Genomic DNA, 25,000 nt, shown 5'->3' on the forward strand with positions numbered 1-25,000 from the left:
AGACGTCATTCATTCTGACGGATTTTGTTATTTCATTCACAGATTTATTCCAAGGCTATTCGGAGATGCATTCACGGATGTATTGCAAAGGGATTTGGAGCTTGATTCACAAGTGTATTCCAAAGGGATTTAGAGCTGCATTCAAGGAGATATTTCAAGTGATTCGGAGCTGGATTCACAGATGTATTCCAAGGCTATTCAGAGCTGAGCTACATTTGCGCATGTATTCCAAGAGGATTTGGAGCAGAATTTATGGAAGTATTCCAAGGGGAGTTGGAGCTGGATTCACAAATGTATTACAAAGTGGTTTGAAGCTGCATTTACAGAGGTGTTTCAAGTGATTTGGAGCTGTATTCGCATAGGTATTCCAAGGGGATATGGAACTGGATTCACGGAAGTATTCCAAGGTGATTTGGAGCTGAATTCTCAGAGGTATTCGAATGGAATTTGGAGCGGGATTCAATAAGGTATTTCAAGGGGATTTGGATCTGGATTCACTGATATATTTCAAAGGGATTTAGAGTTGGATTCACAGGTATTCCAGAGGAATTTAAAGCTGGATTCACGGAAGTATTCCGAGGGGAACTGGAGCTGCGTTCCCTGAGGTATTCCAAGGGGATTTCATTGAATTATAATTCACGTGACCTTTAGAACTTCGTTCTGGGATCTCTAGAGCTCCATTCAGAGGCAATTTCTTGGATTCATTTGATGGAATTTTAAGCTGTGCGCACTTAGAACTTGACCATCCTCATTCTAAGGGGACTTGGACCTGCATTTCGAGGAATTAAGGAGTCCAAGGGGTTTTCAGGCTGTATTCCAAAATGGCTTTATAGACCTTTTGGCTACAATAAACGATTTAGAAAACGATTTTTGAGAATCCTTTAGGATATTTTCTCTAAATCGGAATTCTGTATATGCCAGTAAGTTATTAGATTCTTGGAGGGAGTATAATAACGTTACAGGAAATTCTCTAACTATAGGAAGTGTGGCTTTATGTTCTACCTCGTTTTAACCAGTAAGATTTAATTTTGATCTAGATATCATATGTTTCTAGTCAATAAAAAGGGTTTTTTTTTTTTAGAGAGTTTTGACGTTGGTAAGGGTTCCCTTAGTATGCTTACAACTATTTAAAGTTCATTCGTACATCTAGGTAAGTCTCATGAGCAGCTTGTCTACTACCTTCGAATATTATGTACCATTCACAAGTATCTAGGGTTCATTCTTACCCTTCTTAGATATTATCGAACTTTCATTTTTAAACCCTTTAGCTTTCTTATAAACTTTTTAGAATTATACAACATTATAGATAAACTATCATTCACCCCTCACTCAAAAAAACAAGTTGTCATCCATATTGGTAATTATGCAAACCTCCATTGCATTAAGGATTATCTCGTCCTATGAACTATTTTTGAAGAATACACACAAGCACGTACACACATAACATACACAAAAACACAAATTTTAAGGTAATTAGTTTCAACTTTAGAACTTATGCAATATAAAAGGATAAAGGTCGCTCATGAATGACAATATTCTCGAGACCGACCAAATATGCACATGATCATCATCCAAGCCTCCTCTTCTCCAAGCTAGGAACAGGGAGTGACAGACAATGGCTACTGGTGACGTGGCAGTTAGACTTATGAGCTCAACCAAGCTCCTCATACCTTCCTCACAAGGATGGTGGGGATACGGGCACCACAAGAAACTATCGAACTTGATAAGGTGTTGAACTCCCAACTCACAGATTGCAATTTCTATATTCATTTGTCTTTGTTACTCCAGCCCTCCCCCATCAACACCCCCTCCCCCTTCTCTAACCATCACAACTATGACCGTAGCTACTTCGAAATACTTCAAATTTTACTTCATTTTAATTCCCCCCCCCACCAGAAAAAAAATCGGTATAAGAAAATCTCTTATTTTGTCTGCTTGTTCAAACCAAGTTAAGATACTGTATATTGATCAATTTCTTCAACTTATCTATCCTTTTATTTAATAGGGCTATGTTTATTTGTGTAGCTCCAACTTGCGAATTAAGCGAACCTGTCAACTTACTTTCCTTTTTTACAAATTGCAAAATAAATAGCTTAAAAACATTCAATACTTTGGACCTTAAGAAAGAGTCCAACATTGCTAACATGTTCGAAACTTATATATTTTTAATGTTTTAATTTTTCCATATACCTTATCTGCTTATTCAAAGACTTTTTATGTTTGTGAATCCCATGTATTATACACGTAACAACCCCCTCCCCTCTCTCTCTCTCTCTCTCTCTCTCTCTCTCTCTCCCTGTATACATACATACGAACATTTATACATATTTAGACACATAAACGTTTGTATATAAATATATATATATATATATATATATATATATATATATATATACAGTATATATATATACAGTATATATATATACAGTATATATATATATATATATATATATATATATATATATATATATATATATATATATATATGCACACATCTACAAGAAATTTTGTGATTTTTGTGTAAGCATTTTCTTCCGTCAGAATGAAGTATAACTTTACTCTGAATGTCCCCCAGAGAGAGAGAGAGAGAGAGAGAGAGAGAGAGAGAGAGAACTAATCCTGTGAAAGCAGAAAACAATACTTGGACGTTCACTCCCAAACGCACACGGGAAAGAGTCCAGCCACTGGCCGGTGTATACGAGTTCCATTCGTTATCATTAAGACCTAATTAAGCCAATTACAACTTGATATGGCTGAGGTGTATTTCGAAATAAGGTTTCTCTTTTTTGTATTTATTTTCTTGCCTCGTACACTGCACTATTGCCTTTGCGTGAGCCTCGAATTACAAGAGGAGATTTCGACTTGTTATGTCGAGAACATAATCGCCTGAGGCGTTCGTTGTTGCTTTGAAACTGGTCTGATTTGAAACTGAAATATTTGTTTGCAGACAATGGTCTGTTATGCGGATGAATTGGCTAAAATTAGTTAAGGTTTACTCAAAACATGCACAAACAATTGCGTGCTCGCACGCGCACATATTCACCACTTTAAAAAGTCGTACACAAAACCGAATATACAAAATTACTTTTAGAGGTCCCTACTTAGGCCTACATTCGACAAGTTTGCTGGGCATCCCTTGCCACTTCTCCTAAATTTGGAAGTTTATATATATATATATATATATATATATATATATATATATATATATATATATATATATATATCATCATCATCATCATCTCTTCCTACGCCTATTGACGCAAAGGACTTCCGTTAGATTTCGCCAGTCGTCTCTATCTTGAGTTTCTAATTCAATACTTCTCCATTCATCATCTCCTACTTCGCGCTTCATAGTCCTCAGCCATGTAGGCCTGGGTCTTCCAACTCTTTTTTTTTTTGCCCTGTGGAGCCCAACTGAACATTTTGTGAACTAATCTCTCTTGGGGAGTGCGAAGAGCATGCCCCAACCATCTCCATCTACTCCTCATCATGATCTCATCCACATATGGCACTCGAGTAATCTTTCTTATAGTTTCATTTCTAATCCTGTCTTGCCATTCAACTCCCAATATCCATATGAGGGCATTGTTCTCAAATCTACTAAATCTATTGGAGATTGTTTCATTATCATACCATGTCTCATGTCCATAGAGTAATACGGATCTCACTAAATTGATATATATATTCTTGATTTTTGTATGTAATTCCAGGCAATTGGATTTCAAAATTTTACTTAACCTAGCCAATGTCTGATTTATACAATCTTTCAGTAAACTAGTTCTAAATACCCAGTATTGGAGGTCACAGTTCCTAAATACTTAAATGATTCTACCTCATTAATTCTTTATCCTTCCAACGATATTTCATGTTCCATTGCATACTCGGTTCTCATCATCTCTGTCTTTCTTTTATTTATGTTCATCCTAACCTTGTCTGATATTTCATGCATTCTGGTAAGCAAGCATTGTAAATCCTGTCGTGTTCTCCTAACAAGGACAGCATCATCAGCATACTCTAGGACGCTAAATTCTTATCACCAATCTAGTCCAATCCTTCTCCAACCCCTCTGACTGTTCTACGCATTCACCACATTACAAAATCAGTGAGGATAAACAACATAGGTGACAACACATTCCCTTTGAGTACTCCGTTGTTCACTGGAAATTAATTTGATAAGACTTATATTAGCATCATGAACAGACTTAATCAAATTTACATATTTAAGAGGAATTCCATATCATCGCAGGACTCTCCACGAAATTGGTCAGTGCACACTATCAAAGGCTTTTTCATAGTCCATATATGCCATCAAAAGGGGATTTCTATATTCCACGCATTGCTGTACAATGTCTCTAAATGAAAATTTGGTCAGGGTAACTTCTTCCTTTTCTAAATCCTGCTTGTTCATCTCTCAGCTTTTCATCAATCTCACCCTCCAGTCCCTTCAGAATAAGTATACTATATATTTTAATAATAACTGACGTAAATGTTAGGTCAGGTCTCTCTTTTTTATACTATTTTCACCAACACTCCTAACTCCCATTATTCAGGTTTTGCCTCTTCATGCCACATTCTACAAAATAATCTTGTAAGTAGTCTGGGAGTTACTTCATTTCATTGTATCCAGGGGCTTTCCATCTCTTTAGTTTTTTGAGGATAGCTTGAGTTCAAACACACTGAATTCATTAATGGGCACATCAAGGTCTTCATCAGCTTCAGGTATATCAATCAAATTATTCCCTTCTTATATCCTATTCATAACCTCACTAAAGTGTTCCATCCAGCGTGGTTTTTCTTCATCTTCTTTTGCTATTAGGGAGTCATCTCTCTTTTTGATGGGTATATGCTTCCTCTTCTTTGCCCCAATCGAGATTTCATTAATAATTCTATGAGTAATTCTTACACCATAGCCAGTTCTTGAATTCATAGCATAGTCAGCCTTATCTGTTTTACTGTCTAAATATTCTCTTCAGGCCTTTCTGGCTTTTCTATTGACCTCACTATCAATACTGGAATACTTAGCATGCTCTACCTTGTAATTTTCATTACTTACTCGAAAACCTTCAACAATCAATTTCTGTTCTTGTCTCCTTTTTATAGCATCCCAAGTATCATTTGATATCCATTTCTTTCTCCTTGTAACTGCATGTCCCAAGACTTCACTATCAACTGACTGATATATGTTCCTAATATCACTCCATTCTTCATTAATTGTCTGTTCTTCGTCTCTTAAAGTCTCCTAAGACTGCAAATCGATTATTACATACAATTGTAAATGTTTCTCTGTGCTCTTCCTCTAAAAGCTTAGTTGTATCAAACCTAGGTATTCTATCTATCTTTCTGGTGGGTGCTTTGTTTTAATTTCAGTGTGGCAATGAGGAGCTAGTGATCACTACCAATATCTGCACCTCTATAGCTTCTTACATTACCCAGAGCCCTCCTTCTCTCTTTATTAATGGCAATGTAATCTTTCTGATTTTTGTAATTGCCACATGGTAAAGTCCATGTATACTTGTGGATGTTCTTGTGTTGAAAAAGAGTTCCTCCAATGACTAGGTTGTTTGCTGAACAGAATCTTATGAAATGTGCTCCATTTTCATTTGCAAATTCGTCAAGACCCTCGACACTCATCACATTCTCTTTCCCTTATTTATTTCTTCTAACTTTAGCATTAAAGTCGCCGATCACAATTTTCACGTCTCTCTCAGAGATCTCACCTATTACACTCTGCAGTTCTTCATAGTATTCTCCTTTCCTTTCTTCAGGGTAATAATTTGTTGGAGCATAGCAAACTATAATACTCTTATTGCACTGCTTTGATTTGAACTCTGCTCGTGACAATCTACTATTTACAGCTCCCCACTCGGTTAATGCCTTTTCTGCTCTTGGTGTCATCATAATTCCTACCCCTTCTCTTCCAACTCCATCTGATCTCCCTAAGTAGATATATATATATATATATATATATATATATATATATTATATATATATATATATATATATATATATATATATATATATTGCCTTGGTCTAAAGTTTCCTTATTAATCCTCTTACAATGTGTTTCATTTAGGGCCAATATATCCAAACTATATTTCATAAATTCACTCTCCAATTGCTGTAACATTCCAGTCAGTCTGATTCATGGTTCCAACATTCCAATCACCTATTTTCAATTTTTCTTTAGTTTTTATAAACCGGGAGATTCTTAGCACCCCGGGACTAGTGGCCATTCTGTCATCTTCTCTTTCCATGACTGACAATCCTTAGAGGATTTATTGGCTAGATACATCAAAGGATAACCAGTTCCTTGTAATGCCCAGTGCCTATCTAACTAAGGTAAGTGACCCTTGCCGGTCCATACTAATTCTAGTAAGATCAACCGCCAGGCATCAGAAATAAAAGCCAAAGAGACAGTTTGTTCATTGTTTAAACCCAACCCGTCACCATGCTGCCAGTGACTTCATCGAGATTTAGGGGGGCCTTTCCTCCACACTTAAAGCTTTCATTTCTCCATCAAGTTGCTTATCCGCCTATACTAGTATAAACGTTGGCAAATATGGATTGCTAAGATATACCGCCTAGCACGGTATATAAGGTGCAATATATATATATATATATATATATACATATATATATATATATATATATGTATATATATATATATATATATATATATATATATATACACATGTAAATATTGATTGGATGATGAACAATGGATGCAATTATTCATTATTTATTCGATATCACCATAGTTCATCTTTATACCAATGAATCGAATTTAAAACATTTTCCGAAGAATTTTCATTTCGATCTTTTTCCTCTTATGTATACGTGTGTATGTTTGTGTATGTTTCTCATTCTCCTTCTCTCCTTCACAGAGAGACAAGGAGGGTTGAAGGAATGTTATTGTGATAGAAGATACAGATTATTCATCATAATATAAATAAAAGATACTTGACAATGATATGAGATCTTCACGTCAAAAACATCTGGAAATGAATAATGAAAAATAAGGAAAACATAAAATTGTAGGATTTGAAAATCAGGAAAACATCTTTATTTTAACTATGTAGAAATGATGAATATTTTAGTTGTGTATTTCTGTGCAATAAAAGAAAAAACATTATATCAATAGTGTATGGAAATAACAATCAACAAAAAATTAATATCTGGCTAGAAGATGGCACACATGTGATATCTGTTATTCAAAATAATTTGGAAATTATTCGAGAAATTGCAAAGTACAAGTGAAAATCATAAAAAAAAATGTCAGCAGCATATTGTAAAAATTAGAATATTCAAATGACATCTAATAATGTGGAACAAGGAAATATCTGTTTGAGATTAAGAGATCAATAAAACCTACAATTCATCTAAATGACATCTGAAATGAAGAACAAGGAAACGTCTTAATGGCATTAAGAAATCAATAAAGACATAATTTATGTATATGACATCTGAAATCAATAGCAAAGAAACATTTTAATGACATTAAGATATCAATAAAAACAATTTATCAAAATGACATCTGAAATGAAGAACAAGGACACATCTTAATGGCATTAAGAAATCACAATAACAAACAACCCTTTATGTAAATAACAACTGAAAATCAAGTAAACCCAGATTATCTTAATGACATCTTCACATGAAGAAAAAGCCTGATAGCTTAATGGGATTTGGAAAGCAAACAGCGTCTGGGGATATCTGGCCGAGTGTTTGGAAGGCGACGTTTGTGCTTGGCAGAGTGGATCAATTAATGATGATTATGATTTGATTGTGAATTAATGTCGGCCACTCGATTAAAGGCGAACTCTATTAGAAGACACTCTTGCTGCACACAGAAAGAGAGAGAGAGAGAGAGAGAGAGAGAGAGAGAGAGAGAGAGAGAGAGAGAGAGAGAGAGAGAGAGAGAGATGTTGATAAATCAATGTAGTCTTAAAGATTTGGGTGTTGTTTACCAATTAGTTCCCAACGGGTAAAGAACTCTTGGTAAAATATAGGTTATTATTATTATTATTATTGCTATTGTTGGTGTTATTATTATTATTATTATTATTGATATTATTATTAATATTATTATTATTATTATTCAGGGGAATCCATGCTGGCATTTTAAGGCAAATTATTTGATAACTTACGCCACAATTTAAAAACAAAAGATCAGAGTTTTGAATAAGATTAAAAAAAAAAGAAAAAAAAATGAATATGATTACTAATAGTTATTCCATGACACCGATTTTATAGAATTCATAAATTTCTATTCTGGGGACTGAAAAATATATTCTGTAAATCGACTTTTCAATGTTATAAAATATTCTTATATCTCAGTATTTTAAGAATAAATAAATACCTTGTTCATTTGAGTTTGTGTTAAAAACTATTCATGTCAATTACACTGAATATTATTATTTCAGTTCACTGTTTTCATGTTAATAATCCTTCATATTTTCTAATGTTGGAAAATTATTCCTATGGTTCCATCTTCTTTGCGATGTAATTCAGAGGGAAAAAGTGTCTTTATAAATGTTATTACAATAGGGACAGAAGCTGAAGGACATTCATTCTAAAATGCCATCAGTTTTTGGCCAAAAAACAACACGATTTCATATTTTGAAAAAATCGTATGGCTTTGTTTTGAGTTGGGGAAGACATGTGAAAACGACCGGGGAGCTTTGTGGGGATACTATGGGATAGCGGGGAATTTGGGGAAGGAGTGAGTGTTGGGAATTGAGGAGAGATGAGGGAGAGAGTGTACACTCACATTTATCGGACGTATATTCACGAAGGTTAAATTCATTTTGGTCCTTTGATATATTTGGGAGTTACTGGCATATTACTTAGCACTGAAAACTACTTTGGAATCATGTCTTGAATTCGTTAACTTGAAAATAGAGACGTCAGCGAACTCATGTGCAGCATGGATAGTACAGCAAATTGCGCATATACATATACGCAACACTTGAAATACATAAAAGAACTAATTTTTTATAAGTGTAGCATGTATTGTACATTGTAGTATTCATTATCATATGTGTAGTATGTTTAGTATATCAATTAACCCTAACGCACAAGTGCAGAATACATAGTAGAGAAATATCAACTTTTGTCTACCGTAAGTAATCCATCGATGAAATAGACAAAATAAATACCATTGATAAGGTTTTGCTCGCAGACGTAATATTCCATTTAAAAACCCGGAAGTAATTTTGAGGAACATCTCTGACAAATCCATGGATTCTGATATTTGTGAGAGATTCAATTTCGGCAAAATGATCCAGGTTAATGAGATGTCTCCTTCCTCTCTCATGTCTCACTGAGAGAAACTGAGGAAATGGACGGTGAGCGCTGTGAATGAATTCGTCACCTGGTGTAAGTGGGTGAAGTAAATGAGAGAAGAATTAAAGGTAATGTAGAGATGAGTGGGAGGTAAGTGAGAAGAATGTTAATGAACGATGGAGGGGGGGGGGGGCGCTAGTAGTTGGGGGTGGGGGGTGGGGGGGGGGGTAAAGGAGAGTTATAAAAGGAAAATGAGTATGAGAAATGCGGAAGAGGTGATGGTAAATGGATAAGCGGTGGATAAGGGATGTGGATGAATGATAAAGCAGAGTACGAATGATTATGAAGCGATAGATAAGAAGGTAGAAGAGGAGCGAAGAGATGGGCGTGAGGGAGGTGAAAACAGAGAAGATAGAAGGTGGAAGAGGGAGATTGAGAAGAAAACCTATCAGGGAAGAAGGAAGAAAGGAACAAGGTATCGAAGGAAGAAGAGGAAATGAAATAATGAAATTAATGGAAAGGAAAATTACCAGATGGAAACGGAAGAAACCCAAAGAATAGGAATATAACCTTTGGTTAAATGATCACTAAACAAAAGATACTGACGTTAGTAGCCCTCATATAAGCTCATAGTAAATCAATGTGGGCAAGGGATAACAACATCCCTCTTAAAGACCACGTGTAAGTTGGAACGTAAATGGCACTAGAAGAGTTGGAAGACCCAGGCCTACATGGCTGAGGACTATGAAATGTGAAGTAGGGGATCATGAATGGAGAAGAAATCATTTAAAAGCTCAAGATAAAGATGACTGGCCAAATCTAACCGAGGCCCTTTGCATCAATAGGCTAGAAGATGGTATATATATATATATATATATATATATATATATATATATGTGTGTGTATATATATATATATATATATATATATATATATATGTGTGTGTATATATATATATATATATATATATATATATATATATATATATATATATATATGTATATATATGCATGTATGTATATATATATATATATATATATATATATATATATATATGTATATATATGCATGTATGTATATGTGTATAATATATATATATATATATATATATATATATATATATATATATATATATATATATATATATATATATATATATAATAGTATCTATATATTTTGTGTATTTCAAAGATAGATATTTTACGGCAGTCAAAATTGATGTTTCTATTTAAGAAAATGTATAATTTAGACTATTAGGTCTCCGAGGAAAAACCAAGCAGGTATTATATTAGTCTATTTCTGCCATAGAATGCTTACGGTAGTCAAAAGTTGATGTTTCTATAGAAGAAACATAAATTTGACGCACTTGGGGTTTTTGAATTGTTAGGTATTTCTGTGACATTCTTATGACCCCTGAAGTCATGACGTCAAATATTGCGTCATTTATATATTGCATTTCACTATTACTATGATTCTGTATCTTAGCAAATGTTTATCAATTCAATAAATAGATTTTATCAATTATTTTGAGCTTCGATAACCTATAACATTTAATTTTATATTTCACTCAAATCTAAGTTTTTTCAACTGGCTTTATTCTTTTCTGCATCCACTCAAATTAACGTATTAAACGAATCTATATACCTTATATTTGGCTGAAATAATTATTATATATGTCAACAATTAGTTTATAATCTTATGAAAGTTTTACAGAATCGACACATTTGTCTAAACAAATCTACCTTCAAATCAAACTCTTCTTTTAATTTATAAACCTGTCATCGGAATCCTACTCACTAATTCGACAAATTTCTTGTACTCAAACCTATCATTATTACCATCTCCCAATGCGACGCCAAAGCATAAGACATCAATAAGTCAAGGATCCGTCACCCAAGAAGACTCCCCGAGAGCAAACCTTGTTCATATCAACGCTGATACGATCAGTCGTCGCCTGAGTTGTTCCCCTGATGAAGTCTTCATTAAACTTCGGGGATTAAAGTGAGGAGGAAAGTCATCAGAGTTAGGTGATTGTGTGGTTGACATACATGGACGTATGGGATTTACATGGTGCACGTGTGCATATGAATTGTTCGATGTATTCTACATGCTACACGTGTGTAGGTAAATTCTTTGATGTACTATTCTTAAAATATTTAATTTTTCTGTTTCCTTTCCTCACGGGGCTATTTTCCCTGTTGGAGCCCCTAGGCTTATGGCATCCTGCTTTACCAACTAGGGCTGTAGCTTAGCAATTAATAATAACACTGTACATGCTATATATGTGTAGATGAATTCTTTGATGCATTATACATGTTACACATATGTAGGTGAATTCTTTGATGTCCTGTACCTGCTGCATATGTGTAGATGCATTATTTGATGTCCTGTACATATTACAAATGTGCAAATGAGTTCGTTGATATACGTTGAATGTTGTATAGGTAAAAATTAGTTCCATATGTGAAAATAAGGTATTTGATGTTCTTTACATGATGTGAATGTGTACATGCGTAATTAAGTTGTCTGGCATCTCTCTTTTTAAGTTTACGAATTCGAGACTTGATTCCAAAGTGGCTTTCAGTTTAAAGTAACATGCCAGTAATTCCCCCCAAATTATCCAAGGACCAAAATAAATTTAACTTTCGTGAATAAACGTCCGATAAATGTGAGTGTACACTTTCTCCCCCCTCTCCTCAATTTCTAACACTCACTCCTTCCCCAAATTCCCCTCTATCCCCACAAAGCTCCCCGGGCGTTTTCACGTGTTCCCCAACTCCAAACAAAGACATACGCTTTTTCAAAATATGAGATCGTGTTGTTTTTGGCCAGAAACTGATGGCATTTTAGGATGAATGTCCTTCAGTTTCTGTCCCTATTGTAATAACATTTATAAAGACATCATCTGTTTCGGAATACCATCGCAAAGGAGATGGAACCATAGAAATAATTTCAGCATTAGAAAATATGAATGATTTTCCAAATGAAAAGAGTGACCCGTAATAATGATATTCTGTGCAATTGATATGAATAGTTTTCAACATAATTAAACTCAAATGGAGGCAAGGTATCTAATTATTCTTAGAATACTGAGTTATAAGAATATTTAATAACAATGAAACATCAATTTAAATATATTTTTCAGTCTCCAAATCAGAAATTTATGAATTCTACAAAATCGGTGTCATGGAATAACTATAAGTAATAATATTCAATATTTTTCTAATCTTTTTCAAAACTCTGATTTTTTTTTTTAATTGTAGTGTGAGTTATCGAGTAATTGGCTTTAAAATGCCTACATGGATTTACTTGAACAACAACAACAACAACAGCAACAACAACAATAATAATAATAATAATAATAATAATAATAATAATAATACAAAGAGTTCTTTACCCCTTGAGGACCAATTGATAAACAACACCCAAATCTTTAACGCCACATTGATTTATCAACAAACCGCTCTCTCTCTCTCTCTCTCTCTCTCTCTCTCTCTCTCTCTCTCTCTCTCTCTCTCTCTCTCTCTCTCTCTCTGCAGGAAGAGTGTCTGCTAATAGAGTTCGCCTTTAATCGAGTGGCCGACATTAATTCACAATCAAATCATAATCATCGTTAATTGATCCACTCTGCCAAGCACAAACGTCGCCTTCCAAACACTCGGCCAGATATCCCCAGACGCTGTTTGCTTTCCAAATCCCATTAAGATATCAGGCTTTTTATTTGTGTGAAGATGTCATTAAGATAATCTGGGTTTACTTGTTTTTCAGATGTTATTTAGGTAAAGGGTACAATTATTATTGTGATTTATTGATCCCAGTAAGATGTTTCCTTGTTCTTGATCTTCAGATGTCATTTGAATGTTCTTTTTTATTTTCTTTTTTTAAATTTTTTTTTTGATGCCACTAAGACGACCTATTTTCTTGGTTTTAATGCCTTGAAGATATCATCTTTTTCTTGATTTATCATTCATCATCTCCTTCTACGCCTATTGACGCAAAGGGCCTCGGTTAAATTTCGCCAGTCGTCTCTATCTTGAGCTTTTAATTCAATACTTCTCCGCTCATCATCTCCCACTTCACGCTTCATAGACCTCAGTCATGTAGGCCTGGAATCTTCCAACTCTTCTAGTGCCTTGTGGAGCCTAGTTAAATGGTTGGTTAACTAATCTCTCTCAGGGAGTGCGAAGAGCATACCCAAACCATCTCCATCTAACACCCCTCACCATGATCGCATCCACATATGGCACCCGAGTAATCTCTCTTATGCCTTCATTTCTAATCCTTTCCTGCCATTTAATGCCCAATATTCTTCTGAGGGCTTTATTCTCAAATCTATTAAATCTCTTGGAGATTTTTTGATTGTCAAATTTTTCATTACACTAAAAATATTTATATTTCCTTTATTTATTGATGGTAATTAAGTATCCCTTTTCTGACATATATACAGATTGTAGATATTCCGTTTTTTCTTGAAAATGTGATATTTGAAATTCTGTTATTGTTTTTTTATTAATTTATAGTAATTAAGTATCCATTTTTTGACATGTATACACATTGCATATATTCCGTGTTTTCCTGACAATCTGATATTTGAAATTCTGTCATTGGTTTTTTTTTTTTTTTTTTTTGAGATGTTGTTAACGCGATCAATTTGAATTTCTCTTGATATTTTCTTTATTTTCCAATGCCATCAGTATGTCCGGCTTATCCTGATGCTATAAAGACATTCTGTTCGCATTGATTTTGCAATTTTAAATATATTGCGATTTACTTGATTTCCCTAGGCGTTAATGGAAAGACTTTCTTTGTGTATGTATGCTACACATTATATATATATATATATATATATATATATATATATATATATATATATATATATATATATATATATATATTAACACTTACCAGGCGTTTCCGAATTTGATAAGGGTCCGAGGTAGTGAGAGAAGAAATACCCAGGAAACAACTTGTCAAAAGTAGCCAGTGGATTTGTATTTTCGATTTTGTTTACGATTTTTTCTTGTGGGGAAAATGTTCGTATGCACGAGTTTGCGTGTATGTGTTTTCGTGTGCGTGTTAGGTGCATACCTAAACTGATTTTAGCCAATTCATCCGCATATCGGAACATTTTCTGCAAACGAATATTTTAGTTTGAAATCAGACCAGTTTCGATGCAACATCGAACGCCTTAGGCAATTATGTTCCCGACATAACAAGTCGAAATCTCCTCTTGTAATTCAAGGCTCACGCAAAGGCAATAGTGCAGTGTACGAGGCAAGAAAATAAATACAAAAAAGAGAAACCTTTTTTCGAAATACACCTCAGCCATATCAAGTTGTAATTGGCTTAATTAGGTCTTAATGATAACGAATGGAACTCGTATACTTTGGCCAGTGGCTAGACTCCTTCCCGTGTGCGTTTAGGAGTGAACGGTCAAGTTTGGTGTTTCTCTCTCTCTCTCTCTCTCTCTCTCTCTCTCTCTCTCTCTCTCTCTCTCTCTCTCTCTCTCTCTGGGGGACAATCACAAAGTAAAGTTATGTTTTATTTTGACGAAAGAAAAGGCTTATATAAAAATCTCGCATAATTTCTTGTATATGTGCGCTAACGTGTATAATACACGGGGTTCACGAAGATAAAAAGTTTCAGTAAGTAGATAAGGTATATGGAAAAATGAAGACATTAAAAGTATAGAAGGTTTGAACATGTAAGTAATGTTTAAAAGTTATTAATTAAATGCAATTTGTAAAAATGAATTTTGTAATCTTATCATCCTTGTGAGCTAAGGATTGGCGGTTTGGGGGAGCCTATACGTCTATTAGCTGAGTCATCAGTAGCCATTTCCTGGCCCTCTTTGGTCCTAGCTAGGGTGGAAAGGGGGCTTGGGCACTGATCATATGCAAATATGGTCATTCTCTAGGACATTGTCCTATTCGATAGGACAATGTCACTGTCCCTTGCCCATGCCATTCATGAGTGGGTTTTAAACCTTTAAATAGATATAAACCTGATTGATAAATGTATAGATAACACGAAGAGATTGATCAGTACGTCTTAACTGAGTTCGAACACGATTGATGTGAATTATATATATTTCAATTTGGACAAAGGTTAAATTGATGAGGTGAGGGAGATCCTGAAGAATTTTAAAGTGGCTGGGGAGGTAGTGAGAGATGTTGAAGTGGGGGACGAGGTATTATTATTATAATTATTACTTGCTAAGCTACAACCCTAGTTGGAAAAGTAGGATGCTATAAGCCTAGGGGCTCCAACAGGGAAAATAGTCCAGTGGGGTGGGTTTGAGTAACCGTGACATATGAATATAGAAATTGGCGTTTGACTTGCTTTTCAATAAAGAAGGATTCTTAATGCTGCATTTAAAGTATAAATTCGTTTGTTGAGGTTAATCGCCTTTTGGTTTGGGTGATCTTATAAGTCTACCTGTCAAAACACCAGTAGCCATTGCCTGTCCTTCTCTGTTCTTAGCTTGGTGGAGAGGAGGCTTGGATGCTGATCATGTGCATATATGGTTAAGATCTAGGAAATGTCATTCATGAGCGATCTTTATACTTTTATATTGCGTAAGTGCTTAAGTTAAAATTAATTACCTAAACCCTTCTGGCTCCAGCTCCAGATCCGCTTGGAATACAGTTCCAAAATCCCTCTGGCTCCAGCTCCAAATCCCCTTTGAATACAGTTCCAAAACCCATCTGGCTTCAGCTCCAAATCCCCTAGGAATACAGTTCCAAAATCCACCTGGCTCCAGCTCCAAATCTCCGTGGAATACAGTTCAAAAATCCCTCTGGCTCCAGCTCCAAATCCGTTGGAATACAGTTCCAAAACCCATCTGGCTCCAGCTTCAAATCCCCATAGATTACAGTTCCAAAATTCCTCTGGATCCAGCTCAAAATTCCCTTGGAATACAGTTCCAAAACCCCTCTGGGTCTAGCTCCAAATCCACTTTCAATACAGTTCCAAAACCTTTCTGGCTGCCGCTCCAAATCCCCTTGGAATACAGTTCCAAAACCTCTCTGGCCACAGCTCCAAATCACCTTTGAATATAGTTCCAAAACCCTTCTGGCTCCAATTCCAAACCCCCGGGAATACGATTCCAAAACCCCTCTGGATCAAGCTCCAAATTCCCTTGGAATGCTAGACCAAACTCTTTTGCTCCAGCTTTAAATCCCCTTGGAATACAGTTCCAAAGTTCCTCTGGCTCCAGGTCTAAATCCTCTTTAAATACAGTTCCAAAACTCCTCTGGCTCCAGCTCCAAATCCCCTTGAAATACAGTTCCAAAACCCATCTGGATCCAGCTCCAAATCCCCTTGAAATACATTTCCAAAACTCCTCTGGATCCAGCACCAAATTCCCTTGGAATACTGGACCAAAACTCTCGCTCCAGCATCAAATCCCCTTGGAATACAATTCCAAAATTCCTCTGGCCCCAGGTCCAAATTTCCTTGGAATTTAGTTCCAAAACCCGTCTGGCATCAACTCCAAATCCTCTTGAAATACAGTTCCAAAACCCTTCTGGCTCCAGCTCCAAATCCCCCTTGAATACAGTTCCATAATCCATCTGGCTCCAGCTCCAAATCCCCTTGGAATAAATTTCCAAAACCCCTCTGGATCCACTCAAAATTCCCTTGAAATACAGAACCAAAACTCTTTCGTTCCAGTTTCAAATCCCCTTGGAATACAGTTCCAAAATTCCTCTGGCTCCAGGTCCAAATCCCCTTGGAATACAGTTCCAAAGCCTCTCTTTTGCTAGCTCCAAATCCCCTTGAATTACAGTTCCAAAACCCCTCTGGTTCCAGTTCCATATCCCTCGGAATGAATGACATCTTTAAACATTCATTGCTTCTGAGATTGAAAGACTCACTCACTGAGAAAGACCATCGAACCTCGACGAACTCTAAACCTTTAGTTCATCGATTACTTATCGTTAATACCACATGGAGATGGATTGCCCGGACGCTCTGAAATCACATATTATTTGTCTGTTTGCTTTGGACAAAATATGAAGATCCGGACTTCTTCCAATCACATTACTTCACAGTCTCATCTTTCCCCATTTGATGTTGAAGGCGTTTCATCCTTACGAATTTTGATTGCAGTATATCAGATGAAATTAAGTCTAATTGAAAACTAACATCTGTCATGTCGTTTTTTTTCGATTTTTCATGATGTCGAGTTTTTACTGCGCCTTGGTGCATGCGTGTGATAATTGATAAGTTTGCTCTGTTAGAAAATGCTTCTAATATCATATCTAATGAGTCAGTTGTCTCTATATATGTGCTTTGAGACCCATTTCAATCGTTCAATTTGCTTTCTTTGTCTGTAAATATTGTTTTTGTTTGTGAATGTTTTCTGTACCCAGCTATTTTACGATCATTCACTTTTTAACAGATGGTCATAGTTCTTATCGATATAGTATAAAAAAAGTTGGTTATATAAGAGGTGGTCGAGACGACAAGTCCGTACACTAGGGACGTCACGTATTAACTCGGCTGAAGGTCTTTTCAGTCTATCACGGACTGGACGATGCTACATTATAGGTAGAGCTTATTACCTATAGGCAATGAGTTAAATATATGAAAATAGATAAAATAGTGTTATCTAATAATGCTTATTAAATATTTAAATATTCATGTCTATAAATATTTGCTAATGGTTTAAATGTATATATAAATGATAATGATAATGATATTAACAGTAATAATGATGATATGTGAGGGAGGAGGAAGAACAATGAAAATTTATATATATACAGTATATATGTATATATATATATATATATATATATATATATATATATATAATATATATATATATATATGTGTGTGTGTGTGTGTGTGTCGGTGTGTCTGTCTGTCTGTCTGTCTATAAGTATATATGTTTATATATAAAGTATATTCATATGTATGTGTTTATATGTAGATATATATATATATATATATATATATATATATATAGATATATAGATATATTATATATATATATATATATATATCTATATATATATAGATATATATATATATATATATATATATATCTATATATATATATATATATATATATATATATATATATATATATAATCGAATTGTAGGGTTAGTAATAGTCGAATAAAAGTATTAATGAAGAGGAGTGATTTTCATGGCGTTATAGAGAAGGCATACTATGATTAGTTATCGCACAGATTTAATCTCTCTCTCTCTCTCTCTCTCTCTCTCTCTCTCTCTCTCTCTCTCTCTCTCTCTCTCTCTCAATTCACTTTCAATCTCCCTTTCGATCCATTACCTCCTCATTTCGAGAGTTGTTTGATTTTACGATAATTCTCCTCTACCATTCTCTCTCTCTCTTTCTCTCTCTCTCTCTCTCTCTCTCTCTCTCTCTCTCTCTCTCTCTCTCTCTCTCTCTCTCTCTCTCTCTCAATTCACTTTCAATCTCCCTTTCGATCCATTACCTCCTCATTTCGAGAATTGTTTGATTTTACGATAATTCTCCTCTACCATTCTCTCTCTCTCTCTCTCTCTCTCTCTCTCTCTCTCTCTCTCTCTCTCTCTCTCTCTCTCTCAATTCACTTTCAATCTCCCTTTCGATCCATTACCTCCTCATTTCGAGAATTGTTTGATTTTACGATAATTCTCCTCTACCATTCTCTCTCTCTCTCTCTCTCTCTCTCTCTCTCTCTCTCTCTCTCTCTCTCTCTCTCTCTCTCTCTCATCTTTATTTTCCAATTCAGTTTCACTATCCCTTACGATCGGTCTTACCCCTCTCTCTCTATTTCGATGTGTGAACCCCTCATTTCCAGTGTCTATTCCTTTTATGATTATTCCCCCTTCTCTCTCTCTCTCTCTCTCTCTCTCTCTCTCTCTCTCTCTCTCTCTCTCTCTCTCTCTCTCTCTCTCTCTCTCTGCAATTACCTGGTTTATCTCTCGCTGATTTTCATCATCAGCGCAGTCTGCTGCCAGACCTCGCCTTTAATCAAGTCCAAGGCATAAATTCACAATCAAATCATAATCAGCATTAATTCATCCACCTTGCCAAGCACAAACGGACGCTTTGCATACCCTCATGGACACAGGGGGATTGATTGATTAGATGGCTATATGGCGTAGCAATGATAATAATCTTCAGCACCGAAGTTACATATAAGCTGTGATTTATTTCAATTGAGAAATAAGAATTGGGAAAAGCCTGAATAAATCTTTTGAAGTAGGGCGAGAGATATTTCTATTTCTATTTTGGAAGCTTGGAAAGATGCCATTTACCTTCCTCATCTTGGACGGTCAACACTATATTTTCTTTGTGCTTTGAATATCTTCTTGGATTGGATTATTTGTGTACCGTCTGTGGGCAAATTAAGGTAAATTACCATTAATCAGAAATTTGAGGGTGGTATAAATGGTCTGAACTTCAGCATGATTTATGCATAAAGGAACATTCTATTAGTAAAGATATATATATATATATATATATATATATATATATATATATATATATATATGTATGTATGTATGTATATATAAACTGTATATATATATTTATATATATTTATATGTAAATATAATTATATATATATATATATATATATATATATATAAATATATATGCAAATGTATATGAATATATATATATATATGTATATTATATATATATATATATATATATATATATATATATATATATGTATATATATAATGTAAATATCACTCACGAATGGCATTTGATACTTAATTATATATATATATATATATATATATATATATATATATATATATATATATGTATATATATAAATATCACCCACGAATGGCATTTGATACTGAATTCTATCTTGGGAATATATATCCACTTGGAATTCCTTTTATGGTAACGGCTTCTGGACGGGTAGAGATTCGAAACCCTACCTATTCGGCCGGAAAATATGGCTGCGAGGATTCTAACAACTGAGCCATCAAGGGAGGTATAAGTTTATGACAAGTCCCCGTACATATTCCTGTCCAATTCAGGAATCTGTTCATAGACTTGAAATAAACCCATCTCCACCATGATAGCTGAATTGTGAGTTTGCAACACGTGGTTATTTTATGATGAATATATATCTCTAACACTCGTGATTTCAATCCAAGTAAATATCACCCACGAATGGCATTTAATACCGAATTCTATCTTGGGAATATATATCCACTTGGAATTCATTTTATGGTAACAGATTCGAACCCCTACCTATTCTACCCGTCCAGAAGCTTTTACCATAAAATGAATTCCAAGTGGATATATATTCCCAAGATAAAATACGGTATTAAATGCCATTCGTGGTTGATATTTACATTGATTGAAATCGCGAGTGTGTGTGATATATATTCACACACACACATATATATATATATATATATGTGTGTGTGTGTGTGTGTGTGTGTGTGTATACTTCTATATGTTTTTATAGAAATACATTGTTCAAGATTGTAGCCTGATCACCACAATCTTAAGAAATAGTGCTAATGCATTCTGTTAATAAGGAAATCCTTAATAGTGGGTCGAAATACCTCTTAGAAGAATGTTATAAAGGAAGAATAAAAAAAAAATCCTAATTTGGAATACGCTGCGGCCATAACAAGTTGTAATAGGAGTAATTAGGTCTTAATGATAACGAATGGAACCTGTATATTCAGGCCACTAGGTAATTTCCTGCCCGTTTTCGTTTGTGAGTGAAGAAATGCTTATACTGGCTGTGTATGTGTGTTTGTGTGTGTGTATATTTTTGTGTAGGGCTTTTAAGATTACTGTATTCAGGAGTCTCTCTCTCTCTCTCTCTCTCTCTCTCTCTCTCTCTCTCTCTCTCTCTCTCTCTCCCCCATGTGAATAAGGATTTTTGGATCCAGATACATATGCTTAAATAGATAGTTAATATATTTTGTTTATATGTATCGATAAAAATGTACTTAAAGATGACCAAGATTATACATACTTACACACACGCACACACACACACACACGCACACACATATATAAATATATATATATATATATATATATATATATATATATATATATATATATATATATATAGAGAGAGAGAGAGAGAGAGAGAGAGAGAGAGAGAGAGAGAGAGAGAGAGAGGGAGAGAGAGAGAGAGATATGCTGCTTGTGTTAAATAATGGTTTAAAAACTAATATGATTATTTTTGTAATATTGAATAGTGCACAGATTATAGGGAAAACTAAAAATATGTATAAATATATATATATATATATATATATATATATATATATATATATATATATATATATATATATATATGCACATATGTATTTATATGTATGTGTATATATATATATATATATATATATATATATATATATGTATATATGTATATATAACTTCGGTGTTTAGAGAGGGGGGTATCCATACATTTGTTAGGGGGGGGGGGGAGTTGCTTGTGTGTGTGTGTAGGATTAACTATCTAAATATTTAGCCTCCATTTTTGACGGGTCTTGTATACTAGTATATATATCTAACATTTCTTGATCATATCAGTCCCACTTTATAGCAGGGTCGGCCGCACGAGTCAGCTCTCTTCATTCATTTCTCTTCCTGGCATATGAATCCACTTCCTCCCGGGTCACCAATGTGTGATTTGGCCGTTAGGTTGTAACTGAGACGCGAGGTGAATGCAAGTAAACTTTATAAAACAGACATCGAGCTTAGATACCAGGACTTGTGGGCAAGAACGTCACAAAAAATCAAAACAAAATAAAGCATAAGCTATTAGGCTTACACAGGTTGGTTTAATCAGTGCAGGGAAGAGCGAGTGATAAGACAAAGAGCAATACCCTTACAGCGTACGAGCGTCACGAAAAATGTCGTGGAACTATAGAATGTTAATTGATTTTGTACCTCAGTGACTTAAATCTAATATTTCCTTTGCAATGCTAGAAGGAATGTAAATATAAAATCTTGGCTAAAGACCAGAAATATTTTGAAATAAATGACAAAAATGTAAAAAAAAAAAAAAAAAAAAAAAATCCATGTAAGTTTGGAATGAAAATTCCGAAAGAGAGAATCAAGCTTAGATGAGGTGACGTGTGAGAGTAAGAATCCACTAAGAGTTTAGATACTGGAGAAAGGGAACTGAATTAATTATTTCATAAGTGATGCTGTACTTTAAAAGAAGTTCTGCGGTCTGGAAGTGTGGAAATGTCCGAAACAAAAAGGGGAATGGATTTGACATTTGGGTTCAATGAGACAGGTAATTGACAGAAGTAAGACTGCGAGTAATTATGTACTTTTAAGTTTTGTTTAACTTTTTCAGGCTGGTGCACCCTTGTCTTCTAGATAGAGTTCTTGCATCTTCATTTTTCCACTTTTAAACTACGTAACAGCTATGAATTCTTTAATGATTTTATATAGAATTTATTATCTAATTTCTAAATTGCATATGATTTTCCTTGCCTTAGTGTTTATGACATATATTTTGTCATTAATATAAAGAAAGAAGAAGAAAAAAGTATGCTATTTATTTGCTAATTGCTCTTACGGTATGGTTAGATTGGTTAGGTTAGGTTAAATGCTCCCCTTAATATGGTCTGTGATGAGGATGTGGAGGATGATGATCATCATGATAATTTTGATGGTGAACAAATATCATTTTGGTCACTTTAATATTATTTGTGAAAAGCATTGTTCTATCTGATTTGACAGAGATAAAAACAATCACAGCATTTGCCTCACCCTGGGGGACGGTTTCTCCCACTTGGGGAACCATTGGTACTAAACCGACAAAGAAAGACTGGCGAGAAACAGACGAAGGGAATTGGAAGATTGAGCTTTTGTGAGAATGACAGATTTGAGAGATTGACCAGGTAAAAGCGATGTTGTGGTGGCCGATGTGGTAACGTCCCTGACTGGTTAACACCAGACTGGGGTTTGAGTCCCGCTCAAATTCGTTAGTCTCTTTGGTCTCTGCAACCTAACCATCCTTTTCAGCTAAGGATGGAAAGTTTGGGGGAGCCTATAGGTATATCTACTGAATCATCAGCAGCCATTACCTGGCTCTCCTTGTTCCTAGCTTTGGTGAAGAGGGGTTTGAGCGCTGATCATATGTACTGTATGTATGGTCCGTCTCTAGTCTAGGGCATTGTGCTGCTCGATAGGGGAATTATCACTGTCCCTTGTCCCTGTCATTCATGAGCAGCCTATAAGCCTTTAAACCTCTATTTGTCATAATTCGGATGGGTGGAATATAATTGGAGCCATATCCCACTTGCACCGTCATTCCAAACCTGTGTAAAGAATTTTTGGAGACCGCTAAACTTTTCGATAAACAAAGCAGCCCCATCAACAGATCCATATCTCTCCGAAATTAGGTTATATATAATCAAAGATGATGGTCAACCTTGTCTGAAAAGCAACAAACAAGAGAATAAAATAACTTGTTTTAAAACATCATATCCTTATCGTAGGTGCTAAACCCATTATGTTTCATAGCCATGAGTTATTGAATTTATAACTACTAGATCTGGTCTTTACATAGATGGGTAACCAAAAAGGACTGGTTTAAAGGTCGCTCATGAATAGCAAGGGGTAAAGGACAGTGACTGTCCTACCTAGCAGGATGATACCAGAGACTGACTATATATATATATATATATATATATATATATATATATATATATATGATCAACGCCCAAACCCCTCTCCAGGACCAGGAAAGGGCTGCTGATGACTAAGTAGGTAACCCATAGACTTCCACAAACTCCCTATCCTTAGCTCAAAAGGATGGCGAGGTTGCAGACACCACGAGAACCTTTTGCGCTTGGAAGGGACTCTAACCCCAATCCGGCGATTGCCAGTCATGGACGCTTCCAATAGGCCACCACAACACTAAGTTTAATCTTTACAATACATCTTTGAACATCCATGGAGGAACGCGAGAGGTGCACAGTTTCATCTCCGAATATTTTACAGAAAACAAGAATGGTGGCCCATGTGGTAACGTCCCTGGCTAGTGTTAGCAAGACTGGGGTTCGAGGCTCGCTCAAACACGTTAGTTCCTTTGGCTGCTGCAACCTCACTAACCTTATGAGTTTAGGATGGCGGATTTTGGGCAGTCTGTAGGTCTATCTGCTGAGTCATCAGCATCTATTGCCTGGTCCTCCCTGATCCTAGCTTGAGTGGAGAGAGATTTGGGCCCTGATCATATGTAAATATGGTCAGTCTCTAGGGCAATGTCACGGTCCCTTGCCTCTGCCATTCATGAACGGCCTTTTAAAACTTTAAACACTTTCTTCGGTCTACTTTATCGGGATGAAGGATCAGGTTTTGAATGAATAGGATGGAAATGAAAAATGAATGAAAAGTAAAGATTTATTTCCTGCTATGCATGTAATTAGGTCACTGTTTCAACTGAAGGCGGAAACATGTGTCAGCTGTTACTCTCTTTCTTTTCTGTGCACGTGTGTGTTTGCGTGCGTGTGTGTGCATACGTATCTGTTCATGCATGTTTCTTGAAGTGATTGCAGGGACGAAGGAATATGAAGCCTTCTTATTAGCGTGGGGAATGGAACAGTTTCTTCTTTTAAGTGTGGGAATTACAGCAATTTGAGTCTGAGAACATCTGGCTCAGCGCCATCTGTCGGTTCTTCCTTGAAGTATAGTTTTGAAAAATTATTGGCGAAATAGGGAGAAAATCGGGGAGACCTAATTTTTCCT

Source organism: Palaemon carinicauda, chromosome 29 (assembly GCF_036898095.1).
Source record: "Palaemon carinicauda isolate YSFRI2023 chromosome 29, ASM3689809v2, whole genome shotgun sequence".
Lineage (NCBI taxonomy): Eukaryota > Metazoa > Arthropoda > Malacostraca > Decapoda > Palaemonidae > Palaemon > Palaemon carinicauda.